The sequence below is a fragment of the Cynocephalus volans genome, chromosome 1 (genome assembly GCF_027409185.1).
Source record: "Cynocephalus volans isolate mCynVol1 chromosome 1, mCynVol1.pri, whole genome shotgun sequence".
Lineage (NCBI taxonomy): Eukaryota > Metazoa > Chordata > Mammalia > Dermoptera > Cynocephalidae > Cynocephalus > Cynocephalus volans.
Genome location: NC_084460.1, coordinates 213,971,057 through 213,990,592, shown reverse-complemented (window position 1 = coordinate 213,990,592; position 19,536 = coordinate 213,971,057). Strand labels below are relative to the sequence as shown.

At 39.8% G+C, this 19,536-nt stretch overlaps 1 protein-coding gene across 1 annotated transcript in view; it reads right to left on the bottom strand.

Moving 5' to 3' along the window:
• ARHGAP15 (Rho GTPase activating protein 15) overlaps positions 1-19,536 on the bottom strand; it is a 563,492-nt gene that overhangs the window by 40,712 nt on the left and 503,244 nt on the right. The gene's annotated exons all lie outside the window — the stretch shown is intronic.

Below are 19,536 nucleotides of genomic sequence, written 5' to 3'. Positions count from 1 at the left end.
ACAGTGGAGGGTGGTGGCTGACACCGAGCAGGGTGACCAAAGAAACATCCTTCTCACTTTGGCTGCATCGTGGCAGCTCTTATTTCCAGAATTTCTACATTAATGTATCCCTAATCATACTACGAACAATATCCTTTTTATACCTTTAAAGCAGCTCTATAAACCTAGTGGGCTTTACCTTCTTTGAAAGCCTTTTTTTGAGCACTCTGAGTAATCTTTCTCTTACTTCTTCAACTCCCGTGCCTCCTCTGTTCTTCTAAAGCCCAATTACTGACTGATATTTCTACCTTCAGTTTCCTCTGTGCTGCCACCCCATGTTCTAGAACACTCACACATTTATGATCTCTCCCTCCCATCATCACAAAAATTCCTAAACTTATGCTTCTTCCACAAAATCATCCCTGGCTAAATTCAATACTAATTAAGATAACTTTCAACATATACTTTCTGAATATGCATTCAGTCACTTTGATTTAAAGCAATCTAAATCATTATTTCATTAGGTTTTTAATCTGCATCTGGAATATCTCTGCTTTGTTGTGATCTGTCTTAGCTTATAGCTTCGTTGAGGGAGCAGGATATGGCAAATTCACTCTGAGACTGCTTTGTGGAGTACTACAAAAATCTGTTTTTCATTCATCTCACAAACATTTATTGGGCATCTACTATGTGCCAGGCTCTGAGTCAGGTTCTAGCATTACAAAAATGGACAGCATATATCCATCACTGTGGAAGTCATAGAAAACAAAAGAGTTGTTTCAATAGAAGTAGTCACGATATGCAAAGATGATAAAAACTTGGAAAACTAAAGTGAGGTGGGCCAGGCAACAGCCCTGTTGGAAAATGTGGGTGGCCAGTGAAAGTTTCTCTAAGGCCTTTCAACGTGATGAAAGATGGTATTAAATTGAGTGTCAAGTAGAATTGACCCAGGAAATAATGACCAGTAAACAATAAGGAAAGCATGATTGATTTCTACTTCCTGCATTGCTTAATCCTTTTAAAAGTGTTATCGTGGGTGCCCTTGATTAGGGCAATGCATTTCCATTTTCTGAATTTCAGGGTCTGAAACTGTATGTTTGACATGCCTATTCAAAAATTGCTCTTCTTTTACTCTTAAAATTATTACTTGTGTAAATTTTATACTATAAAAATATCAAAATTGCTATTATGAGTTGAATTGAGTTCATTATAATAGTTGTAACTTGCTTTTAATTTTTCTTATGAAAAATTTCAAACAGGTGCAAAGGTGCAGGGTAGGGTAATGAACCCTCGTGGATCCATTATCCAGCTTCAGCAGTGTCAATGGATGGCCATTCTGTTCATTGATACTCAAATGCTCATTCCCTATCCCCCAATATTATCTCGATGAAAATTCCAAAATCATTTTATCCATAAATATTTGTGTGAATTTTTAAAAGATAATGCTGTTTTATATGTAATTACTATGCCATTATCATATTAAAGTAATTAATAATAATTCTTGAATGGCATCCATAGCTAGCCAGTGTTCAAATTCACAATTGTCTCATAAACATCATAATGTTTTGGTTTTGTTTGTTTTAAATATAATCCACATTCTTTAACATGTTCATAAAAATAAAACCCCAAATTATATGTTTGCTTTCTTGCTTTTTTCTTGGTTTGATCCTTAGTTTAAGCAGAACACTAACAAATGACTCTTTAAAATGTCTTCAGTTATATAAATAGCAGGGTAACTCAGATCTATGTTTCTTTTCCCATTTTTTCTCTTGATATTTATGTGCATGCAAACCTTCAGATTTCTTACTGGCACATCAAGGGGGAAACTTGAGCATCAGTTTAAGTCTGCGTAACTGAGACCATAGCTCTGTGGCTTTGAGTGCACTTCCCACTGCAGAGTGGACTGCTGGGATTCTACAAATAAATAATAAAAATAATAATGATTTTTAAAGCATTTGGAAATGCTGAATTGAGAGGTGTGGTGTGAGTGCAATGTTTTATTATGAAAGTGATATCTCTCGCATTATCTGCTCCTAATGGAGGGCAGCAGTAATGGCGAGGGAGGCACTTACGCCTCTCGGCCAGGGTCCCTGAAGGCGTGGTGGGGCTCAGGCAGGCACTGCGGTAACACTTACTGCACGTGGGAACTGCGTCCTTCCAGCCTAGCAAGAAGGGATGAGAAAGGTCGCTCTGCTGCTTGTTCCCCTAAACCTTAGAAAGTCATGGTTGCTTCCTGTTGATGAGAGAAGTGACTGGAAATCATACTGGAAAAATACTATAGACTTAAAAATATTAATTTAGATTTTAGTTTTGGGCTCAGATAAATACCTATTTGGCATAGGGCATATCAGCAACTTGGATAAGAATAAACCCTTGGTCCGTGATATGGGATGAATTATGTTCTCCCCACCGCCCAATTCCTAACACCCAGTACCTCAGAATGTGGCTGTCTTTGAAGAAAGCTTCTGTAATCAGGTCATTAAGTTGAAATGGGCTACCACGATGGGCCCTAATCCAATCTGATTGGTGTCCTTATAAGAAGAAGAAATTTAGACACACAGAGACACGAGGGACACCCAAGCACATAAGGAAGATTGTGTGGGCAAAGCAACAAGAAGCTAGCTGTCTGGGAGCCAAGGAGAGAGGCCTCAGAAGAAACCAAACCTGCTGACACCTTGATCTTGGACTTCCAGCCTCCAGAACTGTGAGAAAATAAATTTCTGTTGTTTAAGCCTCTGGTCTATAATATTTTGTTATGGCAGCCTCAGAAAACTAATACAGTCTGGAATTATCCAGACTTCAGATTCACATTGAACCCTATAGTTTAATATAGCAAAAGATAAATATTTTTATTCCATATAGTCTGAATGCTTTTGCAACTAAGTCCATCACTTTATTATAAAATAAACACAACCTGTATCAAATTATGAATATATTAACATATTGAATGGGGACAAGAAAAATAAGCACCAGATTTAGTCTACGTAGGCACTTGAAGGTAAAATAAAAAAGTCTGGTTTCCTTGACCACATTGTCATAACATGCATATATAACAGTTTATTGAATCCAGGCTGTGTAGACAACCAGAACTCTGGCTCCATACTGTCACAGTGCATGCCCACAACAAAGACTCAGGGAGCACAGCCCCTCTCATTCGATCTCTCTAAGTATTACCAACACAAGAGCTGAAAACTTTACCTCCTCTGTCTGAAGTATATCTATGTATCCGTGCACAAGTTATTAACTGGGCTCCCTGGGCTCTGCTGCTGAAAATATTAATATATCCAAATCTCATTCTAGCTACTGGAAAAAACAGTACACCGGGTAAATGCATTAATATCTTTCTTAGACAAAAGAGTCTGGTGTTATTCTTTGTTACTTTCTTGTTCCTTGAACTCCCACTGAAGTATGGGTGATATATGGCCTATGAAGGTAAAGTGGTTGTCAGGCGCCAAAGTGTGGGGATGACTGTATCTATAAACCTCTGTTTATTGTAGTTAAAATATAACACTCTTTCATGTGAATTATGTGTTGAGTACTGTCCATAGCATCTGATGGCAGAAATGTTTTTATTTTCTTAGACATTTTACCCAGTGGAAATGAGATAGACTATATCCGGATGTCCTCTAATTGCAGATAATGTGAGCTCTCGCCTATCAATATCCTCACCTTTATGGGCTGTCTCTTTTGGATACAAGTTCAGACTCAGTGGAGTTGGGAGGCAAAGGTTTGCGGAGAACTAGCAAGCCAAGTGGGAAGGCTGGAGAAATTCAGTCAGTGATTGTCGAGGGGGGTAATCCTGGAGACTTAACCCTTTAGATTGCTGCTCCTCATTTTTGGATCCCACATTGAGACATATATAATGACCAGCCTTTACGCTATCCAGCATTGCTTTTTTGCTGTTGGCTGCACTGAAGGCCTTTTATCAATGACAACAAAGTAGGTGGTCTTCTACCTCTTTCTAGCGTAGAAAAAAAAAATAGTGACATAATTTTTCACAGCCTGAAATAATTGTGGAAGTACAGATACTGGTTAGGCTCACTATGAATTATTAGTGGAAAAGTGGGTCTCAGAAGTACGTTACATGTGAAATATTTTTCGTCACTTGAACATGTGCCGTCCAGAGCTGGCCCTGTTCTAGCCGTCACAGGGAACAAACATTTCACATTCACAGATGCTCCCAATTTGGTGCGGTTTGGAGTGTAATTTAGATCAAACGTCCCCATGTAAATGAGTCAGGGTTTCTTAATTAGGTGCCTCTAAAGCAAAATCTTGGACCACATCAGTAGGTGTGGGTGTGGTTCCCACAATACTGGAATCTTTCCTATAGACCAGGCTCTTAGAATCATTCAAATAGAGCTTATTTTTTTTTCTTGGTTGTTTTTTTCAGGCAGAGTAATAAATCTGCAGATGGCATAGACAGAAAGACGCTACTTCAGAAGAGCTGTCTAAAAACACTGCCTCTTTGGCAAATGCCTTAAAGTAGGTCATTCTGCTGTGATTTAGCTTTTTCTTTAGATTTGATTGCCAGCTTTTTGTTCCCATTACAAGTAGGGTGCATTCCAGTCCACAGACTTGTTCTTAATTTTTCCAACTGGTATTTGTTTACTAGGGTTTGCAGATCTTCGTATGAAAATGGCCAATATCCTGTCACAGTGCTAATCATGCACTTGACCACAAAGCGAAATGGATCCCGGTGATAATCTGGCAATGCTGAAATATTAAATGCCTTAAACACCCAGTCTTCCCACAGCAAAACTGCATTGATTTATATGGGTAGGTTTGTTGAAGTAATTGTCCCATCTTTTATACATGTGAAAAGAAGAGGTGACAGGATGTAAATGGAAAACTTTTACAAGCCATATAGCTGTTTGTATAGATATTCAGGTTATCTGCTTTTATACTTGTCATTGTTTTGTGTTTTTTATAGGGGGAAAAATCATTGGGTCCCATTTCCCTATTGAGCCTTTGGGATTTACATGCAGAACCCCCTCTAGCATTAATGAGTTACCTGCATAAATTCCCTGGCAATCGATGGGCACATAGACCTTGTTTGGTTATATTAATTATTCCTCACAGAACCTTGACACTGACATTAAATGAGGCCTTAAAAAATCTTGATGAAGGTCTTAAGGTATCTTTTACTGTTCAAATATTAGCATTGCAAAAACTATGTCTGAGGCATTATTCATTTTGTGGTAGCACAGGGAAGGAGGGGATGAGATAAGGAGACAGAATGAAGGGCACAGGGAATGAACTTTCTGATCTTAACTCCTTATTATCTTGAGACCAGTTTTCCCACAAATAAGTCATAATCTTCAAATTGTGATAATGATGAAAATAAATGCTAAAATCGTAATGAATTAAAGGAACTGAGTACGTTGTTTCCTCCAGATTGGTGTTGAATATGGTGTCTTCTCCAGAGGCCAAGTTTTGTCCTGGCAAATTGTCGGTGTTTTCAGGTGAATTCCAAAATGTCAGTTAAAAAGACCCAAAGAAGTGGGCTTTAGAGAGGAGAAGGAGATTATTGGCTAGGTATGTTGCAAAAATAACTGGTGAGTAGGTGCTTATGGAACAGACTGGGAAAATGGTTTTAGGTACAATTTTCCTTTATTCCCAGTAAAACTCCTTTTACTTAGAAGGGGTATAGAAAGTTCTGATTAAGCAAATGATCTAGTTAAAAACACTTATTATCATATATGAATTGGCAGCAATCAAACAACACAATTAATATTAAAATTACAAAGGATTGCACATTATCATCCTTTGATAATTCACAAGGAACTTTTGAATCTTGGAGCTCTCATTAGGAACTTGAGATATCTCTGTGCTGGAGTGTGGTTATTAGATAAATGGATGGTAATTAGAAATTTCTGACTGGTAAAATGGCAGCGAATTGAAATTTGTTCGGATCCTTTTGGAGCAGAAGTTATTTATTAAATAATACTATTCGATGATACTCTTTAGGTTTTTATAATGCTGATCATTCTGAGTTATATGTTCACTTTCTACTTTTTTCCCCCCTTTGCTGGTTAGTGATTCTTACTGTGCTTCTCCCCAAAGTTGTATTTAAGTTCATCCTTTTCTTCAGGATCTGCACTTTCTTGTGAATGTATCCACTCTCACGATTTGAAATATTCTAGAACATTTAGCTCTAAAAAGCTAAATCCCAAATCTACGTTTCTTCCTTTGTTATCATACCTTCACTTACCCATTTGCAGAAATGATTTGTTAAATACCTCCTATCACTCTGCTCTCTCCTTGTTACAAAGAACACTACAAAGTCCAGGAAGAAATGATTCTTGCCCTCAAGGAATTAAAGTTAACCTACATATGAGCAAGGATTAATTACAATTTTACAGCAGGCAGTGTAGAGCTATCTATGGCTGCAGTAGGAGCTTAAGGGTGGGTAAAAACAACTTCATCTCGGGTGTCTTACAGTGTATAATGGGCTTTCATTCACATGCAACTGAATTTTCTGAAAGTCCTTTGAGGTATAGGTAATGTCCTTTAACACAAAAGAGGAAACTGACACTCTGTTAAGCTGTTATCCAAGTGACACAGTTAGAGTCATAAACCCAGGACATAAACTCAGGTTTTCTGGTTTTATTCCAGTGTTCTCTCCACTCTATGTCCTGGATTCAGTGCAAGATCAAGTGTCTGGACTGCACTCTCTGCTTGGATTTCCAATTGTGTCAAACTTGCATAACAGTGTATTCTCTTGGCTTTCACCTTTTTTTTATGCCATTAGATTTCACACACACACACACACACACACACACACACACACACACACACACACACTCTAGAAAGATAAATAAAATTAAGTATCATTCCCATGCTAAAGATGATAAAGCAGTGGTTGAGAAGTGAAGTGGTTGAGAAGCTAAAGATGATAAAGCAGTGGTTGAGAAGTGCCTAAAGTCGTTCTGGAAACTCATACCCAAGCTGGGGCTGGAGCCCAGTTCTTTAGATTCTCTCAACCTATCAGAGGCAAGTAGGTGAAGCACTTTCCACCCACAACTAAATCTTTCTAACTAAATTGATAACTGGATAATTTAAATAGTGTTTGTGCTGGTTCTCCTGTGTCTACCCTTGTTCTCCCGGTATATATTCTCAGCACAGGTATACTTTAAAAACTGAAGTCAGTTCATGTCATTCTTGTTCAAAACTCTACAACAGGTTCCCCCTTTCTTTTTATTTTTATTTTATTTTTAAAAAATTAATTAATTAATTAATTAATTTTTAAAAAAAGTTTTATTTTGTCAATATACATTGTGGCTGATTTTTGCTCCCCATCACCAAAACCTCCCTCCCTTCTCCCTCCCCCCCTCCCCCCCAATAATGTCCTTTCTGTTTGCTTGATATAACAACCACAACTACTTGAAGTTGATACGACCCCCTTTCTTTTTAACTCAGAGTGAAAGACCAAGTCTTCACAGTGGCCCCCCAGGCCTCACGTGATCTGGCCATGTCAAGGTGTGACTTCCTCTCCCTATCCTCACTGGGCTCCAGTCTCACTGGCCTCCTTGCCCTTCTGGATCTGAAATACGCCCAGAAAGATCCTGGATATTTGTGCCACCTGGAATGCTATGACTCTAGTGCTTTGATCCTCTTCATTAACGCTTTCCCTTCCCTCAAGTCTTTTCCCAAATTTCACCATCTTTATTGATACTGCAACATCCTTACTTATTACTGCAAACCACCCCCACAGTACTTTTGATCCTTTTTACTATTTATTATGCAACCTCCATGACGGCAAGGATGATTTCTGTCAAGTTTACTGATATGTGAGAATCGTAAGCCCCTAGAACAGTGCCTGGCACATAGTTGGTCCTCGGTAAGAGTACATAAATGACTCAGCCTTGTTAGGGCATCATGGCTCTCTTTAGTCTATGGATTGGACACACTGGGACTGTCTCAAACTCTTTCTAGTCCTTCATGCATCATATCAAAAGCCCCAGCAAATACTCTTAACATACTTCAGAGTCTCTCTAGAAATTCCTCTCTTCCCCCACCCCGTGTGCCACAGCCAGCACAGGAGCAATTGCTCTCTGGTCATGTCCAGCCTCCTCCTTCAGCCCCTCTACCCCCAAGTCCATTTTACATATGACCATTGGATACACTGATATGCTTAAACCAAAAAAAGGCAGAACTTATATGCATCAACTGCTCCCTAACCTGCCTTGGTCCAGATTCCAATTCTGTGCCAGCCACACCCACCGCCTGCCCCTCCCTGCCCTTGGGGCTCCACCTCTCCTCTGCCTCCTGCCACAGCACAGGCTGCTCACAGCCACATCCTGGCTCCTGCTTGGCTTTTCTGGAGCCACTCCATGGAACATCCTGTGCTTCCCAATCCCACCCATGCTTCAAAGCCTAACTTCAGCTTCACCTTTCCCTGGAAACTTAACTATTTTAGCCCATTTCTCCCCACTTGGATTACCAGCTGCACATACTGTTTAACAGTTAGTTATTCTCTATTTCTGTTTCCTAAGTGTTTTGTCCCTCATTTGATTAGTAGCTCTGCAAAGACAGAACCTTAGACTTCCAATTTTATACTTCTTTTATCTTTATCTATTAAGAATTTTATAATTCCTTTAACTCTCCCTTGTGTAGTATGGGTCACAGAGTAGGCACTCACTGATTCATTGATTGATGCTTATATTCTTCTTTTCCTTGTATATGTACTTTACTATGCTAGTTTTAGATAATTGAACATTTCAAATGATATATTTTGAATGATATCCTAAATTTATATGTTGTTGGCAAGTAATGGCATTTTTGCAGTTATACTGATGAGGTATATATTAGGATAAATGTGTATTTAAACTCCAGTCTTATCTAGTATACAGCATGTTTACAGCACGTCTAAATGTAGGAAACCATACATTTAGACGTGCTGTATGGCTTCTACCAGTGATTAATTGAGTCTTGCTCTTCAAGTGTGTGTGTGTGTGCGCGCGCGCGTGTGTTTCTTCCTAAACATCTAAAGTGAATTCTATCATTACGAAGTCACAAGATATGTAGATATTAGTGTAAAAAGCACTTAGGAAATAACTAGATAAAGAATATAATCATTAATCCAACCAACAATTAAGAGTCTTTAATGGTATATTCAGGCTTTATCACGAAAGCCTTGGTAACACACAGCAATAAACCATATTTGCATAATATAAGCTTAAAAATGGCCCATTCTCTGATGTTTTTCAGCAACTCTGATTTTATTTTACAAAGCTTTGAAGGAAAATGATCACTCCTTTCACTGTCCATGGGCTAAGTTTTGAAGATCTGCATTCTGCCATCTTGTCTTCTCTTGATGCATTTTGAAAGTCAGACAATTTTGGCTCTTGGGGGTTGTGAGAGACCACTGGGTAGCCCTCTGCTGCAGCACTAAACAGTGAGTGGAAAATACTAACACTGGTCAGAGCAGATGCCTCACTCATGAAACACGTTCAGGGACCAAGTTCTTTTCCCTTCCCTCCATAGTAAAAGCCATTCTAGGAGTGGGTTTTGGACTGTATTATTTATTATTTTGGACACTGCATGTTTCTGCTTCCTTTAGATCCTAGGACAAATGAAGCACACCTGATTATTCTGGGTATTGAATCTCATTTTAATGTCCTCTTTCTCTTTGCCCAGACTCTACTTTCTTGGTTCATAGAGAATTTTTCTCTCCTCCTGTAGAACCTGGATTCTGAAATTGTGGTCCCCAGACCACAGTAGCATCACCTGGGAGCTTGTTCTCTATGTAGAATCTCAGGCTCCATCCCAGACCTCCTGAATCATAATCTACATTTTGAACAAGGTCCCCAGTTGTTTTGATTCGTATGCACATTAAAGTTTGAGAAGCCCTGAGTTTCTTTTAGGGATACTTGTGTGGCAGTAGAGCCTGCCTCAAGACTGGCAGAGTCCCATTGTCCATCACTTGACCCCCTCCATGTCCTCAACCATGTGAATCTCCCTGCACTCTCGTATTTCAAAGCATGTTTCCTGAGCATGGTGGATCCGTCACACGGCACAGGTACGTCGGCATTGATAGAGGGCACTCTTTTTTCCTAGCCAATTATTCAACACCATTAAGTCCTTCTGATGGAGCCTGGGTTGTGAGAGGTGAGGACTTTCGGAAGGGATGCAGGATGGCAGCTCTTTCCACTTGTGGTCATTAAAGTTCCCGTGGTGCTTTTTGTGAGAGAAGGGATTGTTAACCTCGGTGTCCTGGCTGACTTCCAATCTGTGTAATTGCATGCAGCCTACCTAAGTCTGCTCTGTTGTTTCAATTAGGTAAAGTATTGTTCACTTCTTGTACTAAACTGCTGTGTTGTGTGGCTACAGACTGCTAATTAGCTGGTGTTTTTCAGGTGGCTGCGTTGGTGATGAGCGAAACACTTCTCTCTGGTCATCTCTTTCTCTGCCCCCACTCTTCCCAAAGCCCGCAATCTAACACACAACTGTGTGCCTGTTTTCTTCTGTGTTACTATTTCTTAGATAAAAGTGCTTTGGGATCAGAATTCTTAGAACATGACAATGAACGTTTCTTTAGTTTCTCTATATAGTCACCTGCTTCTAGGCTTAACTGGTCTATTATAAGGTGCTGAGGGGAAAACCATGCAAAGAATAGAATGTGGTAAGGGATGGATTAAACAGGCCGCCTTCTGCCCAGATGAAGGGTAAATTCTTGCGATTGCCAGGGAGGTATGAATTGCTTTAAGAGCTTGGCAGTCTAGGAATTGGTTATTTTCAGTGTGATATGAAAAGAGGGTGAGGTCAGGGAGAACAGGGCACGCATTTTATTTCTCTTTTCCCACTAGCTAGAAAAATATAGTGAGACCTGTAAACTACCAGTCAGATGCCTCAATATCTCTGTGGGGGACATTACCCTACACAGGAAATGTGGCACCAGGGGAGAGAATGAAATCCCTTTCTGTTGACTCAGAGGTCAGCAGGAGGAAAGTACTTCTGGCTCTGGAATGGCAGTCAGAAATGAAAGAGGAATGGAAAGAGATGGGTAAGATGGACAGAGTTGTCTCTCATTAGAGGAGAGATGTGTTTGAGAGTGGAATTTTTCTGAGATGTAAAATAATTGCTAAAAAGCGTCCAAATGAAAAAAAATTCAGATTTAGGTAAAGTATTACTATGCATGTCTATGTGAGCAAATTTATTCTGTTTTGATGCCCAAGAGCAGAGACACAAATTAATCAGATAAAAGTTCCTTTAGGTAATTTAAATAATCTTTTCATATCCCAAGCACTATGGGAGACAAATAAAAAATCAATGAATGCAATAAATAAATGAGTGAATAAATTTGATAAGGGAAGAGGTACGTGTTGATCATCAACTCAGAGAGACCAGAAAAAAAGTACTTTTTGTTTTTGTGCCAGAGTACCAATGCCTATTACTCTCTGCGATGGTTCTGTCCCGAACTGTTGTACTTGTCTTTTTAAAAATGGGAGAGCAGGGGTTTCTTCAATCCAATGGATGGACTGACTAAATGCCTATAAAAGAGAAGCTAGTTTGCATTTGGGGATGTAGAGCCAGAAAGTTGGAACTGAGAATAAGATTGAGGGATATGAACATTCTCAGATACAGGCAAGGAAGTTCCCAGATGCCAGGAGTTGGGTTTCCTTTCCTGGTACAGATGTCTTCATTTCCAGCTCAGCATCAGTCACATAATAAGTAAGTTATTAGTTCATGGGTGATGGGTGGATGAATGATGCAGGCAAGGATGTTTTAACAGTGAAGAGAGTTCTCAGAGCAAGGGATGAGAGAAAGAACTTGAGGATGAAGATGATACTGGGAGGAGAGGCACAGAAAAGAAAGCGAAAATATACTAGAAAGCAGCTTAGTTAAAAAGAATGTGGGTAGGACACAGAAGAGGAGAAGAAATTACTAGAAGTGAGAAACAGGAATCTCTATACAGGGCCATATAAATATAAAGCTGGTGAGTTCTGCATGTATGTTTAACTTTCTTTTTACATACTAATAAATGAACCTGGGGAAAAATTAGAGACCAAAAAATGTCATTGAGCCAGAGATAAAACAGACTTAAAAATTCTAATCTTGAATTTGAGCTCTGCTGTTTTGTAGATGGTTTCAAAAGTGATTTTCCCAAAGGCTTGACCCAAACAGCCCCTAACCTCCTTTCCTAGTCACCCAGAGGCTCTCTTTCAAGTTAAGCCCATGGTTTTAGTTGTACACTCCTTCAACATCAAGTGTGGGTTGCGTCTGCTTCTGGCCACAGACTAAAGATTATTTCTGGCCAAGATTTCCTCCTGTCCACTGCTAACATCCAGTCTTTTCTCAGCCTAGACATTACAGTCTTCAGATCTAAAGGCTCATATACAATCTGCACTTTTTCTTGTATGAGGGAAAAAAAACCCACTGACATGGGAATCTGAAGATACCCTGTGCTAACTATTCCCGGATGTCATCCTGCAGCTCTAATTTTTGCTTTCTCCTCTGCATTCTGGTTACTGCTGCCGGACTTGTCAGCACCTTGTCACTGCTTCCTGTTGCGTGGGCTACCATCGGACTCTGTGTTCCTAACAATTATCCATAAGAAAAAAAAAAACCCATGAAATACTTCACAATTAAAAAATATATATATATTAACAGGTAGAAAAAAAGAAGCTACTTTAAAACATCTAGTTTCCTGAAGCGAGTGCTATTTGTAAATGCTGCACAGCCTCGGCTAACTGTAGTGTTGTCTTGTCTTTTCCAGTCCTGTGATGCTCTTTTGTTCATGATGTGACAAGGAAACAGGGAGCCGATATGACTTAACTAAATAATATACAAATGTCAAGAATACTCCCATGTCTTGTGTACAGACCAGAATAAATTACTCAGATGGAATGTTTTGCTTTTCTTTTCAGGGAACAATCCCACAGTTTACTAGGCATTTCACTGACAAGAAGTGGCTAAGAAATATTATTAAAAGTAACCTATTTTAATGTAGGACTAAATGGCTGAGGATTTCACCTGGGTTCAAAAGACCGAGGCCTGGAGAGGAAGTTGACAGGCAGAAAGCAATGAGGAATTAGGCTCATCCTGGAATTCTTATAGGGAGAAAAATAAGTCCAGTAAGAAATGAAAACAAGGGAACTCATTTCTCAGAATTAAAGGTGAACTGAAAGGAATTGGCAGCTGCCTGGACATGCCAGCCAGAGAGGCCACGGTATCTGATACACGTGACAGACCGAGAGACAACGGCAACGCTCCCCAAACGGCTCGCCTGCAGGGCTTGCCAGGAAGCCAGATGCTGCTTCTGGAAGAATATCTTCCGTGGTTGGGCATCTGGGTTCAGTGCTTTCCATTTAAAGAGGAGAAAGAAGGTGGTAAAAGGCAGCGCCATCACTGCCTTTTTAAAAACGTGCTCTAAGTATGCATATATGTGTGTGCACACGCACACACACACACACACACACAAGCATTAATGAATGTTGACATGGAACTTGTTTTTAAAAAGAACCCCTAAAAATGAAACTTTCCCCAGTGCTTTTTAGATGGAAAGCAACCTATTAGAGATGCGGGGGGGGGGGGGAGAGAACAGACACCAAGAAAACCGCTTATATAAATAGGAGGGTTCACTAATTAATTGGGATTAATTAGGTAATTTTATTGAAAGGGCTGGGATTATAACTGGTGTTCAGTTAAAAAAGGGAATTTGAATGATGGGCCTGTGCTTCTATCACTGGAATTCCTTTTTTAATTGAACACCGATTGCAGAGTTGGCTCGTCTTTCTCACTCTTTGTTTTACCATTCCTTCTTCCCTGGAAACACAATTGAGTATTGGTATTGGCAGGAAAGCAGAGTGTGGTCTAGTGGACTGGAAATCAGGTGACTCGAGGTCTGGTTGATTTTTTTCCTCCTTTCACGTTGAAGTTTGCTGTGCCTATACTCCATAAAACAGGGAAACCGAATTTCTTTACACACTTAAAAGCGGAGGGCAAACTTTTGTAATCAAGGTGATTTTCTTTTTTTGGGGGGGGCTTCACCTAATGTTAAATAACTCAAGGTAGTATGAATCAATATTGGATCTGAAACTAATGATGGGCAGAGAGGTTGGGGTTGACCTGATAGGAGATAGGTGTGGCAGAGGTTCTTTAATTTAGTAGTGAGAGTTATGGCCAAGGATGTAAACACAAATTTTTGTATTCCAGGATCCATTACTAATCCCAGATAACCAGGAGATCAGAAGAACTGGCAATCTCATCATGTTCTTCAGTCATTGATTGACCAGGCTCCAAGTCACTGGTGGGTGGTCACAGATGCCCTGACCAAGGCTTCCTCCTGGGGCCAGCCTCTTTTAGCACTGCTCATTGTTGTGCTTTCGTCCTCTTAATGGGAAGTCTCAGTATTATTGTCTCTTTTACAATAAGAAGAGCATTGCTCTTCTCTTCATCATGATGAAAAGATAAACATCAGGTGAGGGGAGATAAACTTGAGAGCAACAATTTACTTACCAATAACCTCAAAATGGGATAGTTCCTAGTCCTAGTCTGAAATTCAGGTTTCTAAAATTCCAGGCTATAAGAAGTTGATTTTACCTAGAATCACTCACTGTTTATTAGATTATCATCATCTTATTCAATGAAGTCATGTGATTCTATTTATTCAACAAAGAGTATCGAGTATCTACAATGTGTGAGATACTACACCAGCTATGGGGATATAGTAGGAATCAAAATGACACGAATTCCTACCCTCCTGGAGCCAATGGTCTAATGGCAGAAGGGGTCAGGTCAGTTCTTTATAATTTCCATTCTCTTCAATATTTTCAGGACCTGATTATGCTATAGAATATCACTTTTTTTTCCTGCTAGATTATTATATTTACTCCTGTGATTTTTTCGAAAGATGAAAGATGAAGGTAAGACTAGTAGCTGGTCGTGGCTGGAAATCTTGCCAATGTTCTGTTATGAGAATTTTTTAGGCCTCCTTTGTGGAATTAGTTTTAATAACAAAATATAATACCTCTGCTCTTGCCAAATTTTCTTTCTATCAATATGGATATCACTCGCAGACTCCTTTCCAGGCGTTTCTTCCTTTGACTAGAAGATTTTCTAGAAGTCTCTAGAAATCTGTCCTTGACTCTTTTTGAGGTTCATGCTTTCCCTTGGGTTATTCATGACCTTATCCCATTGCCATCTTTAAACGGACAACTCCTAAATTTATACATAGATCTCAATCACCTTTCTTGTAGTTCCAACATGTATTTCTTCCCCTCTACTGGACTTTGCTAATAGGTTATAAACAATGACCAAATCACATCATGGCTCCAAAATTTCAGCGTCTTTTATGTCTCCAATTTGGTTCTTTTCTTGCCTGTGAGTTAAAGATATCACCATTCACCGAGCTCAAAACTTGATGCCATCTTCAAAGCCTCCTCTTCCTAAGCTCTGGCCGCCCTTGGTGAGCACGTCCTGTTGAATCTCCCTCCTCAGTGCCTGTCGTTTCCAGCCCTTTCCCCCACTCTCCTCGCCATTTCCTCAGTTTGGCATCTCTAGCTTGCCTGGTCCGCCAGCCTCTTAACTTTTTACTACTTCTGGGGTTTCCGTCCAACAAGCTATTCTTTATTCTTCTACAAAATGTGATCTTTATAAATACAGGTATCATCGCCTTATCTCCCTGTTTCAGACGCTCTGGTGATTTTCCTGATGTCGACAGAAAGAATCTCAAACTCCTTAGCACAAAGCGTATGCTGTTCTTCACAACGTGTTCAGCACGTTCCAGGCTCATTTTCTGTTACTTCTCTTCGTGTTTCCTAATTCTCTCATCACTCTAGAGGACTCGGGATTTCTTCACCACATCCTGCTTCTCCTCCATGCCTTTGTGCACAGCATTCTCCCTGCTGATAGCAGGCCCCTTGCCTGCCAAAATGACCTCCTTACACATAGCCTGTGTCATATTCTCTGGAAGGTATCTTTGTTTTCTCTAAGCTAGATTTTAGCTTCTGCCTGGGGGTCTCATGGTATCTTGTCACATCACACCATATTTATTCTAATTGTTTACTGAGTTATCTACCTCAGGAGGCTATAAGATACGTGAGGGTGAGAGTCCTCCTTACGTCTCTAGCATCGAAAGGAGGGATCAGCACAGTTTTTTCTGTAAAGGGTCAGATAGCAAGTGTCTTTGGTCCTGTACAACTTGCTGTGAGTAGTTAACTCTTGCCGTTGTAGCATGAAAGCAGCCATAGGCAACACATAAACAAATAGGGGTGTGTGTGTTCCAATAAAACTTTATTGACAAAAACAGGAGGCAGGCTGGGTACGGCCTGTGGGCCAGAGTTTGCCAAACCCTGATCTTGCCCAGCTCTGGAGTACAGCAGGAACTCATTTAAGGCTTCCTGAAGGAATTAGCGGGTAGGATTTCACAGTTAACATTTTCACATATGTGAATTTATTTGACCTATCTCCCACATGAAAAAAAGAGAGGGTTAGAGACATTAAAAGATTTTCTCAGTGTTGTACTGTTTCTAAGGGCTGAGGTTGGTACTTGAGCCTCTGTCTTTTGATTCCCAATCCCCAATTCTTTCCATTAGGTAAAAGGCCAAGATTCATAGTGGAAAAGGATAGGGAAACTTAAAAAAATTTTCCTCTTATGAGGAAATACTCCCATGAGGTGGACCATCGCTAACAATAGAGAAGACAGTGATAGATGGGGAAAGTAGCCATTCTAAGTTTTGTTTTGTTTCGTATTATTCAGTGGTAAATGTTCCTATTCAAATGTTAGATCTAAAGATCTAAAGTAATAATTTCTCTCCCGTTTTTAAACCTTATCTCCCAAAGCCTTTCTCTAGAACAAGGATATACCCCTGGAAGGATCACTGAACCTTAGTCCTCAGCTCACAAACCTTATAAATCCTGTGCCAAGATGTCTCCTAAGTAGATGACATTTTAATGATTACTACGGGGAGTTGGGAACTATTGCTTCACCCTTGCAATCAGAGTAATTAATTTTCTTAACTACCAGGCCAAATCCTGCCACGGGAGTCCAGTTGAGGAATTTCAGACCCATAGGAAGTACATTAGCTCTTCAAAGTGATTAGGGTGCCATTTCAAATACACAAGCGAAGGAGCTATTAAGCTTCTGGCTTATTTCAAACAACTTGCAACCCCTGTCCCTCAGGGAAAAGAGAGAGAGAGAAAAAAAAAAAAAAGAGAGAGAGAGAGAGAGAGAGAGTAAAAGAAAATAACAATTTGCACAGGTTCCTCATTTTCCAGTAAAAATACCCATGGCCGGCAAGTCTTTGGATATCAGGTATTGTGGTTGGGTGAAAGACCAAAGTGTACAGAAAAAGAGTGGAATGCCAGAAGACAGCACAGAAAAACACACTCTGCTCCAAAGCACACCAGAACTGAGCATTCGGAGGCCTGGGTGGGAGGTGGAGAGTGTCACCAGCCACTGATGATCAGAAGGGCGACGGCTTGTGGGCTTTAAAGTCCATTTTTTAACTATATCCGATTTTTCCCCCCCGCAAATACAAGAAATGGCCACAGTTTTAAAGACAGGGTGGACGAATGATTTCCTCACCATTGTTTCCTCTTACTATTCTTATATTTCTAGGTCATCATCATTTAAGTTGCCTCTGACATGCTTTTGTGGAATATTTTATTTAATATCCATGAAGACCACAGAGAAGCTTTAAATATCGGTTTACTCTCACAAAATAGCCACAGCTCAACAGTTTCTCCTTTCAATGAGGCATTCAACTGGCATGCTTCCATGAGATTTGTCTATTCAGCCATATCATTTTTTCACCTTGGAATTCTATGAACAGCTGGTCGATTTTCTTAGAGTCAATGCAAAAGAGAAGATTTTTAGCTCTCCTTTCAACCTATTTTACAAAGTGCAAGTCTCCTGCAAGAATGTTTATTTGCACCTACAATCTGCAGCAGATATATTCTCCCAAAGCTGTTTTTGAAAATCAAAGAATGGCATTATTTTAGAAATCATTTTTAATAGCCACCCATTTCTGAGACATTTTGACTTTCTGAATAATGTGTACATGCATGAATATGCATATGAATGTTCTTTTGTGTCCTTTTCCCCTTAAAAATTTGAGATTGTTTTGGCTTCCAAAATGCATGCCACAAAGTAAATCTGGCTAACTAGTACAATTTAGCTCTGTGGAAATACTTTAGTATTTATTTTCTAAATTTTCTGTAATTATCATGTATTATTTTTAATCTTGGAAATAAAAATTTGGAAAATGACTTCAGCAATAGTTAGAATATTTTACTAGTAGTAACGGCAATAGAAATTCCAATACGTCAAAAGGGTAGTGCCAGGCATAGATGGGTATGTACAGGATTCTAAGAATGTTTACACTGGTGACTGAGGCAGCAGTTACACTATGGCCCTATTGGCTTCAAAATATCTCACTTATCAGGCTTCCACAAAGCCAGTGTTCGGATATGCTTAGCAGGAAGTTCTCCCTGTAAGAATCTTTCTGATAAGTTAGACAACAGGCAAGAAAACCGTCCCTAGGAAAGTGCTGTAACAGGGATGGAGGCTCTTGACAAGAAGTTCAGGAAGACCTGTGCATATCTCCAACCTCCTCATGCCTGCCCAAGGTATGGTAGACTAGATGATCCTATCAGCAATCTATCACCTGGAAGTTGAAAAGAACTGGAACTGAGAACAAGGAACAAGATGCTGGGCATGTTGTTAGGGAGTTGGTGACAGAAAAGAGTTGGGATTGGGCTTGAGGATGGGGATGTCACATGGTTTGTCAAACACGTGAAAACAGCCTCATTGAATATTTGGAAAACTGGCTGAATCAGGCCAGTGAGAAAAGTCAACTTTTGGAAAAAGATTCTGGGGTGGGATAAAGAATTTTCTGGAGGCCAGGAAATTTGGTAGTAATTTCACCCTATACCCCTTCAGCAATTCTTCTTATATTAATATTTCATTAAAAATTATTTTACATTCCCCTCATTTAAAAAAAATACATGTTGATATATGTTGGGAAAATAGAATAGTTTAATCAGGCCCCCCTTGCCTCAGGTCTGGTTGGGTGTGGTGCAGCACATTCTTTGTATATAAAAAAAAATTGTGTGTGTGGGTGGAGTTAGTGCACATGAGCACCAATGTATCTTTTTAGTTTTGTTGCTATAATTGTGTTCTCAAGAGCATGTTGAGCAGTGGCCCTGAACTGCTGGTTGGCAGAGAGCTTGCATCTAAAAAGAGAGCATGTTTACTTTGCTGGCAGCTGCTCAGTTTTTCTTTGCCAGTAGCAGTTGAGTTTCTGAGTTTCCCTTTGGAGTGCCTAGCTCTGAGCCATGTGTGTGCTGAATAAAGACTACTCTTTCTTCAACCAAGGCTCCAAGGACCTTTCTTCTGGTTACCTAGCTCATAGACCTGCGTGTGAAGGGTTTGTGGTCCAGTCTGGACAATAGGCTTGAGGGGTCTGTGAGCTCCAGACCCAGCCCTAGCTCTACAATATATGATTTTTATTTAGTACCTAATATGTTCTAGGTACTGTGCAAGAGTCTTTAGAAGCATTATTCACATACTCCTCATCATGGGAATATGTTCTTTTATGATCTCCAGTTTAC